The following is an 18119-nucleotide window of genomic DNA, read 5'->3' as shown; positions in this document are numbered from 1 at the left end:
GAATGCAAACTCTTTTTCAAAAGGCTCTCTCCTGTCCCAGAAAGTAAAAACATTGCTTGGCTTTAGTGACAGTATTGTACTTTAGCCAAACTTGGGGGCTCTGTTTTTCTGTTTCATTTTGATTTTTGGTTTTGTTATAGAGCGTGTGCACTTACCAGAGGTGTCAAGGGAGAGAGAGAGATAAAAATGAGAGAAAGAGAAAGGAGAAAGAGGAAGAGAGATTACCCCCGGGAATATCCGTATCACAATCCCTTCTTTATCCTCTCAGGATTTGGGACATGCATGTGCACGCGTGCACACACACACACACACACACACACACACACACACACACCTGACATGATTTTCAAGTTGCAAGATCCAAGACTTGAACCACACAGTTGGCCATGTGAGATCTAGCGGCCTTAAACTCCTTGCCACCTGCTGGCCCCACTGGAGGCTCTATTATCAGGCGGGGGTTATTAGACCTTGAGATCTAAGGTCCGTTGCTTATTAGCTATGCTGACTTTAGTTTCTTAGCCTTGTCTAAGAGAATCAGTCCTGCCTTCCAAGTGCCAAGTTACCAGTAGCTGTCCCTTGTTACTGCCTCTCCTATCACTTTGTTTTATGTTGCCCAGAGCTCTTAGGGCTTTTTGAAATAACCTTGTTTACTTATATGTTAAAATTTGCTTTTATTTTCAATAGACTGTCCCCCTTATTAGAATGCAAACTCTTTTTCAAAAGGCTCTCTCCTGTCCCAGAAAGTAAAAACATTGCTTGGCTTTAGTGACAGTATTGTACTTTAGCCAAACTTGGGGGCTCTGTTTTTCTGTTTCATTTTGATTTTTGGTTTTGTTATAGAGCGTGTGCACTTACCAGAGGTGTCAAGGGAGAGAGAGAGATAAAAATGAGAGAAAGAGAAAGGAGAAAGAGGAAGAGAGATTACCCCCGGGAATATCCGTATCACAATCCCTTCTTTATCCTCTCAGGATTTGGGACATGCATGTGCACGCGTGCACACACACACACACACACACACACACACACACACACACCTGACATGATTTTCAAGTTGCAAGATCCAAGACTTGAACCACACAGTTGGCCATGTGAGATCTAGCGGCCTTAAACTCCTTGCCACCTGCTGGCCCCACTGGAGGCTCTATTATCAGGCGGGGGTTATTAGACCTTGAGATCTAAGGTCCGTTGCTTATTAGCTATGCTGACTTTAGTTTCTTAGCCTTGTTAAGTTTCATTTTCTTCTTTTGCAAAAAATAATAATATAATAATAAGACTAGTTCCAATCTGATGGAACTAAATGAGATGTCTCTCTGTCTCTCTATTTGTGGAGTGCATATTATATGATAAATACTTCGTTTATTTACTTAGTTATCATTTAATATGCACTTCATGAATGAAAGTTATTACTGCTCAGCCATTACTATTACACCAACCAGAATAGTATATGGCACAGGAAAAAAGAAGAAAACACACACAATAAATGTTCTCAAAAGGAATGAATGAATTCTTTTTGTCTGTCTAACTGTTAACGTTTCTTTTTTTACAGTTGGTCACTTATTATCTATCGAATTCCTTTTCCTATTTTTACCATAGTTGGGAAGCAATCGTCTAGACCCGTGTTTCTTGCTAAGCAAAGAATTATAGCCACCATACGTAGATAAAAGGTCCAGGCTAGGGAGCAATATGCCCCATTAATTTTTCTTGATACCATCCTGATTACTGGTATGTCTTCCCTTAGAAGCTTCCATTCTCTGCAAGGACTTCATTCTTCCCTGAAACTCAACTTTGGGCTGATGCACACTCCTCCCTTCTTCATGGATTTGAAGGGATCTGTCCGTGACCCCAAACCAGGCCCAAGCTGGAGAGGGACAATGCCAAGCAGAGGGACATGGTCCTGAAGTGGAGAGGCAGGGCTGCTCTGTACCCGACACTGGCTCAGCCTCCTCCTGCATCAAAGTGGCAAATCACCATTTGTAAGAAATATGCTCAATCAGAGAAGAAAAAGAGATGTAATTATGTCATTTATAATGAATTCTGAAGGAAACAAAGAATTTAAGAAGGAAAACCCTGGAGACAATCAGAGAACTGAAGCTTTTCGGATCATCTGAGCTGCCCCGGAGAAGGCGCATAGCTGATCAAACATTCATGTTCATCATAGGAGGCCATCCCAGCCCCTGAGGATGCTCAGAAGGAGGCAGAAAAAGTCAGGATCCCTAGCAAACACAGTCTGACTTTTATTAAAGAAATTAGACACTCTTCTCAGCTTCTACTAGCGTCAATAATATCAACTTTTGGACAAACGGATCTCTCCAGGGAACAGGTTCTGAGACTGGCTCCTAATCTGCTTCCTTTGAAGTATCCAAGGGCTTAAGGCATGTGTCAATATCTGGGGCCTCTGGCCTTTGTGGGAGGGGGCTTGAAAGGGTCCTGCTGTGGAGCTGAGTGAGACCACCAGCATCCATTTCCCCCCTTTCGGGCTGACTGTTTCCATTCAGCCAGTTGCCAGGGTGTTCCAACAGACACCTGTCTACACTGGGGTGAGAATCCCCTGAGGACCCCGATGTCTTATCAGACACTCACCTTGCACCTCCAACTGTAACACAGGCCACATTCATGGGTCTCTATTTTCTTTCTATATTTATTAATTTTTAATTAAAATAATTTGGCCAAAGGGCACTTGTGAGAGAGAAAAACAGAGACAGAGAGAGAGAGAGAGACAGAGAAAAAGAAAGCATTTCTTAGCAGGGCATGGTCAACATAATCCTTTCTTCTCCATTTCTCCATCCTATCAGAATTTTAGGCATGCATGTACATATACTTCATTTTTATTTCTAGCAGCCGGGATCAGGATTTGAACCACTGTCAGTTATACAGAACCAGCTACTGTTAACCAGGACTCTATGGGGCTTGTCCAATCTCTTCTTTCAAGAATAACAAAATTTCTAAACAATGATTATAGTCCTTGTTATACCTTAAGATGTGGAATGCCATTAACCAACTTCTTTGAAAATCAACATGAGATATGAATTTATTCATCTCAGGGACCAGCAGTTGGCATAATGGCTATGTCACTGGACTCCTATGTAGTCTACCATGGTTTGAGTCCCGGACCCAGTGGCTTAAGCTCACACTGGGCGCATGTGCATGCGTGCCCAAGATCTCGAGAGGAGAATGGAGGAGAAGGGATTGTGGCATGGCCATCCTCCCCGGGTGTGGGGGGGTGATTTCTTGCTTGATGTCTTTCTATCTCTCTCTGTCTTTCTGGTGAGCACACGCACCCTATAGCAAAAACCTCTCTACAAAAAAAAAAAAAAAATTTAATCTCTTTCTCTACTCTCTTACTGGCATTTCCTACGTGTGTTACCAGTATAATAGCCAGCAACTGGCACCTGCCTATTATGTCTTCAGCTCGGCACAAAGCACTTCACAGACTTCATCATGTCTGTTCCTCCTTCCAGCCCCAGGAGATAGGTGTTATTCTCATCTTATTGAATCCGGACTCTCTGTTTTAACCTATGAGCTATTAAGTTTTCATGGTCAAACAAGTTTGTAAAACTTCAAGTTAACTAAGATTAGCAGGTTTTGTTCCTGTATGAGCAGGAATATTCTCAGTCACTTAATATACTCATATACATTAGAAATCTCCAAGAAGGAGAACAGAATATGCAGATTTTTTCCAAATGTGTTTTACCATAGAACACTTTTTTCTCCCTAGTGTTCTACCAGAACCTCGCAAAGGAGTGTTAGGATCCTAAGGAGACACTGAATCTTCACTAAGTGTGTTAGACACGATGCCACAAAGCTGATCATTGAATGACTTCATGTGCGTGTATGCATGTTATTTTTAGACAGGGTCTCACAGTATTATGATCCTCCTGCCTCAGGTTTCCAAAATAACTAGAACTGCAGGAGCCCAGCTTTTAGGGGCTCCTGTCATTTGCATTCTCCATTTCCTGGGCCCTCTGCATGGTCTCATTCTACTGAGCATCTAGCCTGCCCTGCTACAGCCGGGCTTGAATGAATGTTTGTAAAACGAATCCTTATAGTCCTACATAGCACTTTGAAAGGTGTGAATAGCAGCCTTGAAAACAAGACATGGATCCAGGCTCATAACATGCTGGCTACCAAAAAAAATCACAGAAATATTTTCACAGAACTTTTCATTTCTTAGAAAAGCTTTCACCAGTTTCTGTCATTTTGCCATCTAAGCAACTTCGTAACCTGTAGGATCTTCTGTGCTTGGAAGAGATTCTTCCAGTAGAACCTTTAACACCTACATTAGAGCAGAGGTCAGCAAATTATGGCCCATAGGTTAAATCTGGCCCACCACCTGTTTTGTCCAATAAAGTTTTATTGAACAACAGCCATGCTTATTTGGTTACATGTTGTCTGTGGTTGCTGTCACACTCTATGTAATGACATAGTTGTGATACAGATTGTATGACTCATAAAATGAAAGTATTGACCATTTGCACCTGTACAGAAGTTTGCCAACCCCTTGCCTTAAAGCCACACGTTTATGATCGTCTATACAGCCTGGCTGCAATTCAACACTTCTCCAGTAGGAGCCACTGCCTAACATACCATGTGTTCTCTTTGAGGCAAGTACTGCCATGATTTAACCACTCTTTAAGTTCGGAAATCCTACATAATATGTATTTTCTCCAATGGGGATAAGGAAAAAGACACCAGTGTTAATTAAACTATTGTGCATCTAGAAAGGTTCATATGTTGTCACACTTGCAATAATCTAGATAAGCAGGTATGGCCTATTTTATGGAAAAAGAAATAAATTCAAAGAGGTGAAATCACTTGATCAGAGTTACACAATAAGGAATTTGCATCTCAAAATCTAAATCAAAGGTGAGTGCTGATTCTACAGAATTCTTAAGATGCAAACTCTGGGGACCAGCAGATGTGGTAATGGTTAAATTGCTGGACTTCCACATGGTTGACTGTGGTTTGAGTCCCAGACCTGGTGGCTTGAAACTCATACCAGGTGTGTGTGCATGCATCCCCAAAATCCCAAGAGGAGACTAGAGAAGAAAAGATTGTGGTGTGGCCATCCTTCCCTGGGAAGGGGGTAATTTCTCACTTTCTGTCTCTTCAGTGAATGCCCTATAGCAAAAATCTCTCTGAAAAAAAAATGTAAGCTCTAATATTGCCTAGCCTAGATTCAAATTCTAATAGCTTTGTGACTTGGGCAAGATACCTAAATTTCTACCTCAATTTTCTCACCTGTGAAATGAGAGGAAAAATTGTCTCTTCCTTTTAGAATTGTTACCGGGATTTAATGAATGAATTAATGTAAAACTTGCAGAATAATTCCTGGCACATTAAGAGGAATGAGCAAATATTCATCATTATTGTTTGATGGAAAGAAGCAGAGAAGATCAAGTACAACTTCCAAACTTCTGGCTCAAAAGAGTAGGGAGCTGGGATGGTAATCTGTATTTCCATATACATAGTGAACTTTTTGAGGGTGGAATGTATTTTCCTGTCTCCTGCATACACACACACACACACACACACACACACACATACACCCCTCTCCCACTCAAGTGCCCTAAGCAACATTTTCCACCAATGTCTAGTGGCAAGTTGAAGGCAGAATTGGGGGAGAGTCCTGTCAGGAGAGTAAAATCTTGTATTCTTAAAGCTGTTGGCAGAATGGGCCAATGTGGGAAGCTTGTTTAACACCAGTGATTAATTTTTATTCCAACTTCAGGGAACTGGGCCTTTGTATGATATTTCAGTTATTCGTCATCCCAAGCATAGTGCCTTAAGATTCTGTGAATTGATTGAGCTCAGTTGGGTGGCTCTTCTGCTCTAGGCATTGCTGACCAGAGCTAGGGTCATCTGAAGATTCAGTTCTGTTGGAAAAAACAAGGAAGTTCTCTCCGCAACTGGTCACTGGTGCTTGGCTGTGGACTGCAAATCCGTTCAGAGCTGCATATCGGAGCCTCTTGATTCTCTTCCATGTGGCTTCTCCATTTGTCTTAGGATCCTCACAGTGTGATCTCTGGGCTCCAAGAGGAAGAAAGCCTATCTTTCTCAGAGTCTGCACTCAGAAGTCCAGCACACTTCCTCTGCCTTTCATGGGTCGAAACAAATCACAGGACCGAAGTTAAAGGGGAAACAAAATGGACTGCCTCTGGCTGGCCTTTGAATGGCCATCCTAATGCATCATACCGAACACCCTGGACCCCTATCTGACTTAGCACTGGAACTGGTCAGCTGCAGACTGGTCAGCACCTTTCTTCCCATATGAGCCACTCCATTATTCTGTCTGTGAGACTCCCTAGGGCTTTACTGTCACTGGATATATCAGTATGTGACAATTCCAGTCAGTTCAGTTGGGCCTGAAGGAAGGTATTATAACTCCCTCTTCTTGCCCTTTCAATGAACTTACTGAAGCCATTTTAACTTTCTCTCACTCTGGTTCCTTCAGATGTTCCTTCTCTGTACCTAAATATCTTCTATCTATTCTCTATGTCTCAATTTTAGAAGCAATCCCTGCTCTACACTACCCTACTAGCTCAGTACTCTCATAGCATTGTGATTTCGCTCTTCCCCACCTCACTCTGCCCATCCAGTCGTTGCCTTTCTCCCCTCAAGTTATCACTAGCTTTGTGCTTATTGCTTATCTCTACTAGAAAGAAGGTTTCAAGAGGGTTAGAGATTGTGCCTTATTCTCTATGGTGTCCCTAGAATCTCACAGGGCACCTAGTTGGTGCTCAATAAATTAAATCTCTCTACTATTCCCTACTCTCCTGCTCTCAAATCTGTACCATTAAGAATGCTGAAGCTTGGGGATTAGAGCAAGGAAGATCAAGAAAAAGAAGAAATGGCCTGAGCACCCAGGGGGAGAGGAACAGAGAGAAGTTCAGACCAAGATGGCAGGCGCAGCACACAGCCTCACTGAGCCAAGAATCATTCACTTGAAGTCAGGCGCTTGCAGCTGTCCTGATGACTTCCCGAGCTGTGGTAAAGACTTAAACCCCAATAAATGTTTTATTCACATCCAAGAACACCTTACACCTTGGCATGGTTCTGAGACTCTGACTGGGAAGGAGAGGTGGGCACGCTGAGAAGGTCATGTCTTTGGGCTCCCCTCGAAAACCGTGCTTCCAAAGCAAACACGTGTGAGTTTGTAAAGGCAGGTTCATAAAAAAGAAATCAGATGGAATGCCATGGATCTAATAATGCCCCAATCCCTCATACTTTTCCAGAGGCATCTGGGACCTGACACTCCAGTCAGGTTGGGCTGCCCACCCAGGTAACAAGAGGCCTGTAAACTGAAGGGCCTGAGGAGGCCGCTGTGGTGCTTGTGATGAGCGCCATCTTGGCTGGCCTAGAAAGCCAGGGCTGTGGTAGTGAGTGTTTATTTATAATAGGCACCCCTGGCTGAGAAGGGGACCTTGTCTCCCCACATCCTAGACCATCAAGGCAGGAGGCTGTGTCTTTTCGGGAGGGCAGATTTCAAAGCAGCTTCTTTAGTTCTTCTATCCGGGTTTTAAGCAAAACTGCTGTTTCTCTTCATCTCTCCAGTCTACCCCTTTCCTTCCCCATTAAGACGATATCCCCACCCACAACTTGGAGTGACAGCTCCCTGCCCTTCTGTACAAACACACAGCTGTGTTTTCTGCTCTCCTTGCAGCTGCGAGCTCAGAGCAAGAGGGTCTGAACTCTAACTCTGGGCCAGAAGAAGCAAAAGCTGATGTCTTCCTTAGCGTCCCCGGGCACAACGCTCACACGCCAACATTTGTCACACGCAAATGAACGTGCTATTCCCAACATGATAAATTTCACCTCGGTCTTGCTGACTTGGGCTTACTAATTGCCCGATAGCGTTTTCTTTGTTAAGCTTCACTGTGATCATCACACTTTTTGTTGAACTGACAGTAGAAATATTCCCCAGCCGACGACCCAAAAGCAGCTCAGTTCACAATTGCCCTGATCCTTCATGAGGGGAGTATGTGCAGGTGTGGTTGTTTAGGCCTCTGAGCACCCCACTCTTTAGAATCTATCTCTAAATAGGGCTGTATACATCATAGAGTGTATACATAATATACATAATAGAGTGTATACATCAGGGCTGCTGTGAAGCCCATCTCCAAGGAGTTGTTGTTCACTCTGTGCTCTTGTTCCTGATGTCCCCAGAAGTGAATGGGGGTACAACCTGTGTACTGTGCAAAGCAGCCCTGAGAAGCTCCTTTTGAATCTGGGGGTAGGGGAGTTTGCTGTGCAAGATGCAGGGGTCTAGCCAAGGCTGTTTCATTTATTTCCTTTTGTGTTGTTGTTGTTGTTGTTGTTACAGAGCGTATACACTTACCAGCGAAACACACACACACACACACACACACAAAGGGAGAAATAACACACACACACACACACACACACACACACCTGCCAGATGATTCTCCTTCAGTTTCCACTGGGAATTTTGGGCATGCACACACACACACACACACACACACACACACACACGGCATGGTTTTCAAGCTGCTGGGTCTGGTATTTGAACCACACAGTTGGCCATGTGGAATTCAGTCCCTTAGCCTCCCTGCCACCTGCTGACCCACCAAGGCTGTTTGTTACAAGCTGTGGCAACAGGAGTAGAACACAGGAAGACAGTGCCTGCGATCATAGCTCCACTCCGGTTGTACATTCTAGCCTTCTGCCTCTCTCCCTAAGGCCCTTTGATGGGGGTATCTTTCCTTTTAGCTGGTCAAGACAAGTGTCAAATGATATCCAGAAAAAGAGTGGCAGCCTGGATACCACTGGTCAATTAAAATCGACCTGGGTTGGTGAGGGTAAGGGGAGCCCCTGTAGAAGATGGGGGTGTCTTTTCTGTGGGGGAGGGACAGAACGGACCACAGGGAGGTCTTCTCACCCTAATTTGCACACTCCCTCCCAGCAATGAGACCAAGCACTCTTATCAGCTAAAGAATTCAGCCAGTCAGTCAGGGTCGCATACCGCACGGTGGCTGGGCCTGGCTCTGCTGTCTAGCCAAGAACAGGCTAGCCTTTGTTCCTGAGTGACTGGGGGTGCTGCTTACGGATGGAGGATCTAGGGTGGGTACAATTATGAGACTTTTCAAAGGTATAGAAATTGTATCCCCCATCTTGGGCCATGGGAAAATAAACCAAAGTGGAGTACCATGTTGAAAGGGGGGCAAGTGGGGTCATTTTCACTACTGGTAACTCCGCTTCCCAAAAGTGACCCTATGAGCTCATGTGCCTTCCTACTGTTGAAGGAGCCTTCATTGTTGTCAAAATAGTGCATTAACTTCTCAAACCTAGTTCACCTTCTCTTAATCTCCTCATCCCTATGGACTCATAATCCTAAAGTCTTGGAGCCTGAAGAATCCTTATTGGTTGATTTATCCATCCAACTACCCAACTACCCATCCACTCACCATCCCACCCATTCATTTACCAACCCTCTCATACACCAATCTACCAACTCACCCACCCATCCACTTATCTGTCCATCGATGCACCTACTCACTCATCCACCCATCTCTCTATCCACTAAGCCACCCACCCCTCCTTTCATCCATCCACTCATCCACCTCTCCATCTCTCTATCCACTCATCCATTCCTTCTTCTTTCCATTCACCCATTCATCCACCAACCTATCATTCATCTATTCATCCAACAAGCATTTACTGAACATATACTATGTGCCACCCAGTGGTGAACAAGAGAAACAAGGCCCCTGCTTTCATGGAGCTAGCATGCTAGTGGGACAGATGGACAAAAAAACAAGCAAGCAAATAAATATACAAAATCATTACAAGACTGTAGTTAATACCGAAAGGGAGAAAACCAAGAAGACATGAAAAAATAAAAGGAGAAGCCCGGGGTGATCAGGGAAAGTCTCTTTAAGGAGAGCACATCTAAGCTGAAAACAAATGACAAGAAAGAGCCAACTACACACACACACACACACACACACACACACAGACACACACGGGGCAAGGTGGGGACAACATTCCAGGCAGGGAGAATGTCAGGTGTTAAATGGATTCTCTGAAGTGGGTACCAACTTGGTGGGTGTGAAGGACAGAAAGAAGCCCAGTGGGACTGGAGCAGAGTGAACTTTGCAAAAATCACTGGTTCAAATAATAATAATAATAGTAAAAGCACACCATCTAATAGAAAATAAACTAAAGCAGAGGGATTCAGATAAAGGCAGCTTGAAATCATTGATAAGATTCAGCAGCTGGCTTCAGAAGCTCACATCACCCCTATGTAGTCATTTGAGCTTCCCGGTGATTTGAAATCACGGTCTCCGAATTGTTGGAGTTTATGGACACCTCAGCAGTGTATACATCTCAAGGGGACAGGTGTTGGGGCACGCAGGATTTTCCTTGGGTAACATCTTCCTGAACAAAAATCCTGTGTATTTGCCGAGGGGGCTGACACGCTGTCAGCCAAATGGCATCACGCTATGGTTTCCTCTCCCAGCCGGCTGCAGGCTTCCCCCAGCTGGCTCTTGCTGAGCCGCGCGCAGGACATATTTCAGACCAGGAGACTTTGAAGTATGTGTTCTCTTAAGGCTTAACAATGTCAAGCTTCATAACCCAAGAACTGGCTTGCTAGCTTCCTACTTTAAATTGCTCATAATTTGAAACATGCAAACATTTCCACTTTATCAAGCAGGGCTACTAAACATATTATTGCTGGAACCTGCATGTTTTATGGTCTCCATACAGCCAGGGAGCTGAGTTTTATTAAAATAGACTGTTAAGAGGCTCAACTCATTATAGAATCTTCCAGGCTCCAGAATGAAAGAGTTTTGTTTATTCTAAGGGCAGAAAAAAAAGGGGCTGGGAAGAGAGTGAGGATGACTCTGTGTGGGTGTGTATGGCAGGGGGGGAGTGGTGGGAAAAAAGCAGAGACCACCAACAGTCTAGGCCCTGGCCCCAGCTGCCCCTCCCACCCCACTTTTGTGTCAGCCGCCTGTCCGAGGCTCAGCATTTGTTTGTGGGTCTGTGAATTTGTTACTTATAGCTGAGTTGGGTCTGGCTTCAAGACAACTGGAATTTAGCAAGGAAGAGTGATGCTTCCCTTACTGAGGTGGGGGATGGAGGAGAGGAGGGGATGCGGAAGCAAGGCTCGGGGCCTCCACCAAGAGCAAAGCCACTGGGGACATTAGAAATGAGATCTAATGGGGCAGTCAGTGGCATGGTGCCTAAGGTGGCTGGATTCCTTAACCACTCACTGAGGTGTTCAAGCCCTGGACCTGGTGACTTGAAAAAACATGCCAAATATAATGTGTATGCACACTCAGAATCCCAAGAGGATGACAGAGGAGAAGGCATTATGATGTGGTCACACACACACCACCCACCCACCACCCACCCCGGGGGTAATTTGTCATTTTCCCTTTCTTTCTCTCTGGTAAGCGCATGTGCCCTATAGCAAAAAAATATATATACTAGAAAGAGAGAGAGAAGAGAGAGAGCTCTAATGAACAAACATGAACTAGGCACCAAGGTTTTAAAAATGACACAGGTGCAGTTTGTGGCCTGTCGATGATGTCGTGTGTAGTATTTTCAACTTGCCTGGTGTGTGGCGTATATCACATTGGGTAAAATCTCTTTACAATCTAAATGATGTTTAGTGAGTGAATGTATAAATAATAGTAAATAATAATAATGATAATAATACATTGAGTATTTTTTAAAAAGGATACTTAGGGGCCACCAGGTGGCGTAGTGGTTGAGGCGCTGGACTCTCATATGGTCTATCATGGTTTGAGTCTCAGACCTGGCAGCTTGCTTTCTCACTTTCCCTCTGTCACTCCCTGTCTCTTTCTGGTGAGTACACATATCCTACAACAAATTAAATAATAAATAATAATAATAATAATAAAAGGATGTTGATGGTACAAACACAGGCTTAGCTGCATCTGTTCTTTTAGTGTGTTCCTAGGCTGGAAGGGAGGCAATCTTAAATGATATTAAGGATAAAACCACACCCAAAAAAATGCTATATATTCAAATAGCCTTCTTGCTTACTAGAACAGACACGCTGCACTGAGCGTGCATGTGCGTCCAGCCTGTGATGCCACACTCCCGTGCTAGTCCCTGTGCTATCTTTGTTGGAAAGGAGAGACCCTGAGACCACATGGTATAGAGAAGAGGAACCCCATTTCCCTTGCATCTCAGCTGAGCTTGCAGATCGACTTTAGCCTCAGATACCATCTGGCAGCATTTGCATGAGAGACCCCCAAGTAAGAAGAACTGCCTAGCTGAGCCTGACCAACCCATAACAGCATGAGAGAGACAGACCCCATAACACTGCAATGCTGTTCACAGAAAGCCAGCTCCCACATGGCCCCCCTACAGTTCAAATCCCAACCCCAGTGGCTTGAAAAACACACCAAGCAGGCATGTGTGCATGTATGCACAAAATCCTGATGGGAAGGAGGAAAAAGAATTGAGATGCAACCATTCCTCCTCTCTCTCTTCCTCTCTCTCTCTCTCAAACATGCATCCTCTGGGAATTAAAAAAGAAAAGGAAAAAGAAAGAAAGAGAAGGAAAGGAAGAAAAAGAGAAAGAAACATGAGAAATAATAAGTCATTTCAAGTCCCCAAGGTCTGGATTGGTTGGTTACATAACAAGAAGTAGCCAAAACACCACATTGCCCTCCCTTTCTCCTCTGGAAGGTTTTGGACAAGAAGCAGTTCTCTAAGAGCAGATAAGGAAGCCTTCTAGTCATCCCAGTCATAACAATGATCACGAGAATGACGTCATTTACTGAGCGCCCAGAGGCACCACACACTCCTGTTTATACCTGCTGTCCCAAGCAAAGTCTATTACTGTCCCCACTTTACAGATGGGAAAACCAAGGCTCAGAGTCTGATTTTGAAGTCCATGTTTTTTATTGCCACATGGCGCAAATTCTCACGGCTAGGCCTGGCACTCTGCAGTGACTGGTGTCACCAGGAGGCCCTGCGCACAGGAAGTGCTGGATTACGTCCGCCCATACAAATGACACAAGTAACTTTTCTGGAGTCGCCCACTCTTCTCTTCCTACTTTATATATAAAATATATTTACACACTTAGATTCTATACATAATTGCAAGCTTTTTATATATTTATGTTTTATAGAACCGGTATCACCTGGTTGCCAGGAACTGTGCTGGATTCTAGGAATGTCTCCAGAGCTTGGCATGAGACTGGCCATTATCCTTCCAGAGAGACTTTAGCAGGCCTTGCCCAGCATCTGGAGTTGTCAATGAGATCCTTCAGTCTGTGCCACCGCAGGGTCTGCTGCAAGGCTGATATAAGCAACCGGTGTTTAGGAAATGGCTTATAAAGGAGCTACATGTGAATAAACACGAGGCGTGTGGAGGGACGGATGGACAGACAGATGGCTGGATGCATACACAAATTATATTCTGATGCACTTACATCCTTGAAAGGCCTCCTTTTTGAGTGCTTCTAGTTTTAAAAGTGTCGTTCTTGCCGCTCTGTGCTTTTTTATTTGGCAAGTACAGGGCAAAGAGGGTAGGAGAGTAAGATCTGGCCAGGGAGAAGGTCGGAAAGGTGTTAACAAGCTATAAATGACCTTCCCCGGCCTATTCAGGCATAAGTAATGTCCCCAAATTGCCTACAGTCAAAACTGCCAATTCCGAGCTGATTGCGATGAATCAGGCTCCCCCTCTACGCAATAATGTGATCAATTTCTCATTTCGCTGAATAAATAAGCTGGAAGATAGGGAACTGTCTCTGACCCACTGTTAACCTTCTGCCTCATTATTCATATCAGACCTATGACATACATGTAAGAAATCCCTGGTTCAATTTTAGCTAATTATTTGTTAGGACTGAAAGCTCCGTGAAGTGTTACGGATGTACAAGTGCCCAGGGACCTCCAGGTGGAGAAAATCAGACTGAGAAAGCCTTTGTCTAGAAGAAGGCAGACTGGAGGCAGCCTCTTTCTCTCGCTCTGCTGTGAGCTCACGGCTGGTGTGTTGTCGCGTGTACATAGCTACGTGCCTCCGTGTGTGATGCGCCGATAATTTATGACATCTTTAACTAGTGTTAACTTACATCTTTTCGTTGTATTTAGTGACGATCACCCTCACAGATCGATTCTTCTACTGGAATAAATCCTGCAATAGTCATTCCCCCTCCCCCCGTCCTACGCAGTCTTCCTGGTGAGGACATTGAGGTAGCAGAGCTTTGGGAAACATTAAAAGCATTCATTTAGTTGGCTGGCTGCCTCTGGGGACATTTCTGGGGAAGCTGCAGAAGTAGTTCCTGTGTACCAGAAGGAAAGAAGCCCAAGCAGGTGACTTGGTCCTGCTAGCCTAACCTCCAGGGGCTGGTGGCAGCTTCCCTGGTAGAAGACACGGGTGGTAGATCCTCGGGGAGGGGTGCATTGGCTCAACCTGGAAGGCCTGCACCTGTCCCAGAGTTTAGTGGAAATGTGCAACTTGTTACCCTTGCCGGGGTACCTTTAGTAATTCCAAAGAAATCTCCCAAGACAAAAAAAATACAAGCTACTTTAGATGCAGTTGTGTCTCCTTAAGAGAACAAAGGCTTTGCCACACACTGGCCGCCATATTCCCTTTATAATTTGGTCCTTCCCCATTTCCATAATTCCTGAGAGTGTCCCCCCTAAGGAGACTTATTTAGCAAGCACGTCCAGGCTTAGCTGTGGTGGTGCAGGTGGTAGGGTGATGCTGGGTGATCCTGGAGCCATATGGGAAAGCCCTGGGTTTGGTTCTTTGGTAGACTTGAATGCTCCAGGCACACCTGTGGGTATACCCATGATCCTGTATGGCTGGAAGGCTGAGGAGGAGATTGGGATGTGAAAAGAACTGCTGGGATCTCTGACTCTCTCTCTCTTTCTTTCTCTCTCTCAAAAAAATAAACTTTTATTTTTAGGTTTTTGCTATAGGGTGTGTGTGCTTGTTGGAGAGAGACAGAGAGAAAGGGAAAGTGAAAACCAACACACGCACACACACCCCACCACCACCACCAAGGGGATTGCAATGCTGCAATCTCTTCTCCTGTATTCTTCTCTTGGGATTTTGAACATGCATGTACATGCGCCCAGCGTGCTTTCCCAGGCCACCAGGTCCAGGGCTTGAACCACATCAACCATGTGGAAACCCAGCACCTTAACCACCATACTACCTGCTAGCCCAAAATGAACTTTTTAAAAATGCATGTTTATTCATTTTATTCAATAGACAGTCTTTGAACATGCATCAGGCACTGGACTAGACTTAAAAGGTGCAGTAAAGAGGAAGAGCTTTTCAGGTATAGTCTTGTTCACATGGAGCTTTCAGTCTAGTAGGAAGACAGGTCACATTTAAGACGTCCTTGCAGTGAAGGGTGAGTGAGGGGAAATTCATGGGGGTTTGGGGCACAGGGGAGGGCGGAGTTGGGAGGGCAGGGGTCAGAGAGGCTTTTAGGGAGTAACCCTGAAGAATGGAAAGCTGTGATCCAGGGCAAGAGGCCAAAAGAGGAGTAGGAGAATGTCACCTGGCTAAGGAGAATGCCAACTAGAACCAGCAGCATGTAGGGTATCTAAGAGGTGGGGAGCATGCTGGGCTGGAGGTCAATTTGCTCGCAGAGAGGTGGGTTGGGTCAAGTCACGAAGGGCTTCATCAGTCTACTTCTGATGTGACTGTTCCAACTCTGAAAGGAGATGTGGGCTCTATTAGGATTACCATGGGTCTTAGAGCCTAGCAGAGTATAGACAGCAGGGCTTCCTCAGACAAACTAGCACGTAAGGTCCCTGCATTTAAGTCATGTCCAGGACTTGGATTTCTTGGATTTTATCCCAATAGCTCTCTCTCTCTCTCTCTTTTTAAAAATTGCTTATTTAAATTAATTTTATTATTATTATAAGTTTGCTATAGGGCACATATGCTCACCAGAGAGAGAGAGAGAGAAAGTGAAAAAGCAAGCCACCAGGTCTGGGACTCAAACCACAGTCAGCCATGTGGGAGTCCGGCTCCTTAACCATCATGCCACCTGCTCACCACCCCCCTCCCCAAGGTCTCTTAAAAGCAAATAAAAAGATTAGCTTTGCGACATGAAAAGATCTCAGGCTAATGGTTTGGAAGAGGACATGACTGGTTGGAGAGAGGCAGAAAGACCTATGCCTTTTACGATACAGGCAGGGCAAGGAAGAGACGGGGTTATCTCCATTTATAGATGCAAAGACTGAGCTCCAGAGGGATGAAGAGCCATGCCAGTCGTTAGCACCCATTGGTTGACTGGCTTCACCCAACCAGTAGGAAAGAATGTCCAGGGTGGGTCCAGTTTTGCTGTTTTCCACCTTGGAAACCTGTTTTCTTTTTCTTTTTCTTTTTAAATGAAGCATCATTTTTTAAAAGAATTATTTTGTTTAGCTTTATTTATTTATTTATTTTAATCTGACCAGAGAGGGACAGAGAGAGAGAGAGAGAGAGAGAAAGTGAGAAAGGAAGCTGCCAGGTCTGAGACTCGAACCGCAGTCAGCCATGTGGAAGTCCAGTGCCCTTAAGCACCACACCACCTGCCATCCCCGGCAAACCTGTTTTCTATTTGGGAGGTAGGAATAACCCCAAACCTAATGTCCAGGATATAAAGCCTAAGGAAAAGGAGAGAACTTGTCATTGTTAAAACATAGTATTGCCCTAGGCACCAAACCTACTACATCTTGATGAAAACACGAAAAATTCTGCATTTCTGCAACATAGTTAATCCAGTGTCTCAGATGATAAAGAACAAAGATATCTTCCTGCTTCAGGAGTGTAAACGACCAGGCCAAGGCTTCTCAAAGTCGTTAGGAACCACTGGCCCAGCCACTGACACCCAAAGCCCACGCCAAGCCTCACCATCCTTGCGGCTTTGCGTGTGCTTTTCCCTTGAAGAGACACATGTTCACCTCCTGTTTCATTCCGGTTTCTGCTCAAATGTGGTTTCCTCCAGGAGGTCATTTCTGACCATCCTCCAAAACAGCCTCACCCTCATCCTTCCTGACTGTTCTGTTGACGTCAGGTATCTTGTATTGGTCATTCTATGATTGTTTCCCCTCCTAGAACAAGAGCTTTCTTATGGCAACTACTCTGTCTCACTCGCCCCTGTGTCTCCACTGCCTTGTATTCAGTTGGTGTTTAATAGCACATGAATGGAATAAAAAAAAATGGTGACATCATTAACCCCATAGCAGATTGTTGGAAGGGTGTCTCCAACGTTCTGAGAAGGGTTGGTGGCACGAGGACAGAACACAGGCACTGAGCTGCCGGCTTGTGCCTCACTTAGCACTCTGACCCTCTGGACTGGGGTTCTCCTCCTTCCCCAGTCCTGCTGCAGCCCTGAGACCAAGAGAGAGCTATGCACAGGCCTGAGTCTAGTAAAGTTTGTTTGGCAGATGAATGACTGAATGACTCGTAGGCATCACTGATTAAATCTCTCCTGGGATCGGGACCAGAAGTGGACCCTGGCCAGAGGGAATTATGCCACCATGGGGAATACTAGCATGATTATTATTAGAACTGTCATTACTGACTTCTTATTATGTATCAGACACAAATTATCTCCGCTAATCCTCACAACCCCCACCCCTTAACTGGCACTATAATCCATATTTTACATGTGAGGAAAGTGAGGCCCGGAGAGTTTAAGTCACCATTCTAATATGACCCAGCAAAGGTGTGGAACAGCCAGGATTAGAATCAGGACACCTGCCTCCAGGGCCAGCTTTGGGCTGCCCTGTGGGCAGAAAATAGAGCAGGTGTTCAAACTCTGGTTAAGGCAGGTCCCACTGAGGAAGTGTACATGGTGGAGGAGGATCTTCATAGACACCTATCCGAAAAGAGGAGAGAGGGACCAGCAGTTAGTGCAATGGCCATGTCGCTGGACTCCCATGTAGTCGACTGTGGTTCAAGTCCTGGATCCAATGGCTTAAACTCACGCTGGGTGTGTGTGCGTGCATGCCCAAGATCCTGAGAGAAGAAAGGATTGCGGAGTGGCCACCCCTCCTGGGGGGTGATTTCTCGTTTTCTGTCTCTCTGTCTCCCTCTGTCTCTCTGGCAAACACACACACCCTATAGCAAAAACCTCTCCAAAAAAAAAAAAAAAAAAAAAGAAACA

Source organism: Tupaia chinensis, unplaced genomic scaffold (assembly GCF_000334495.1).
Source record: "Tupaia chinensis unplaced genomic scaffold, TupChi_1.0 Scaffold000422_1, whole genome shotgun sequence".
Lineage (NCBI taxonomy): Eukaryota > Metazoa > Chordata > Mammalia > Scandentia > Tupaiidae > Tupaia > Tupaia belangeri.
The sequence above is the reverse complement of the archived record's forward strand: the minus strand, read 5'-3'. Positions refer to the sequence as shown.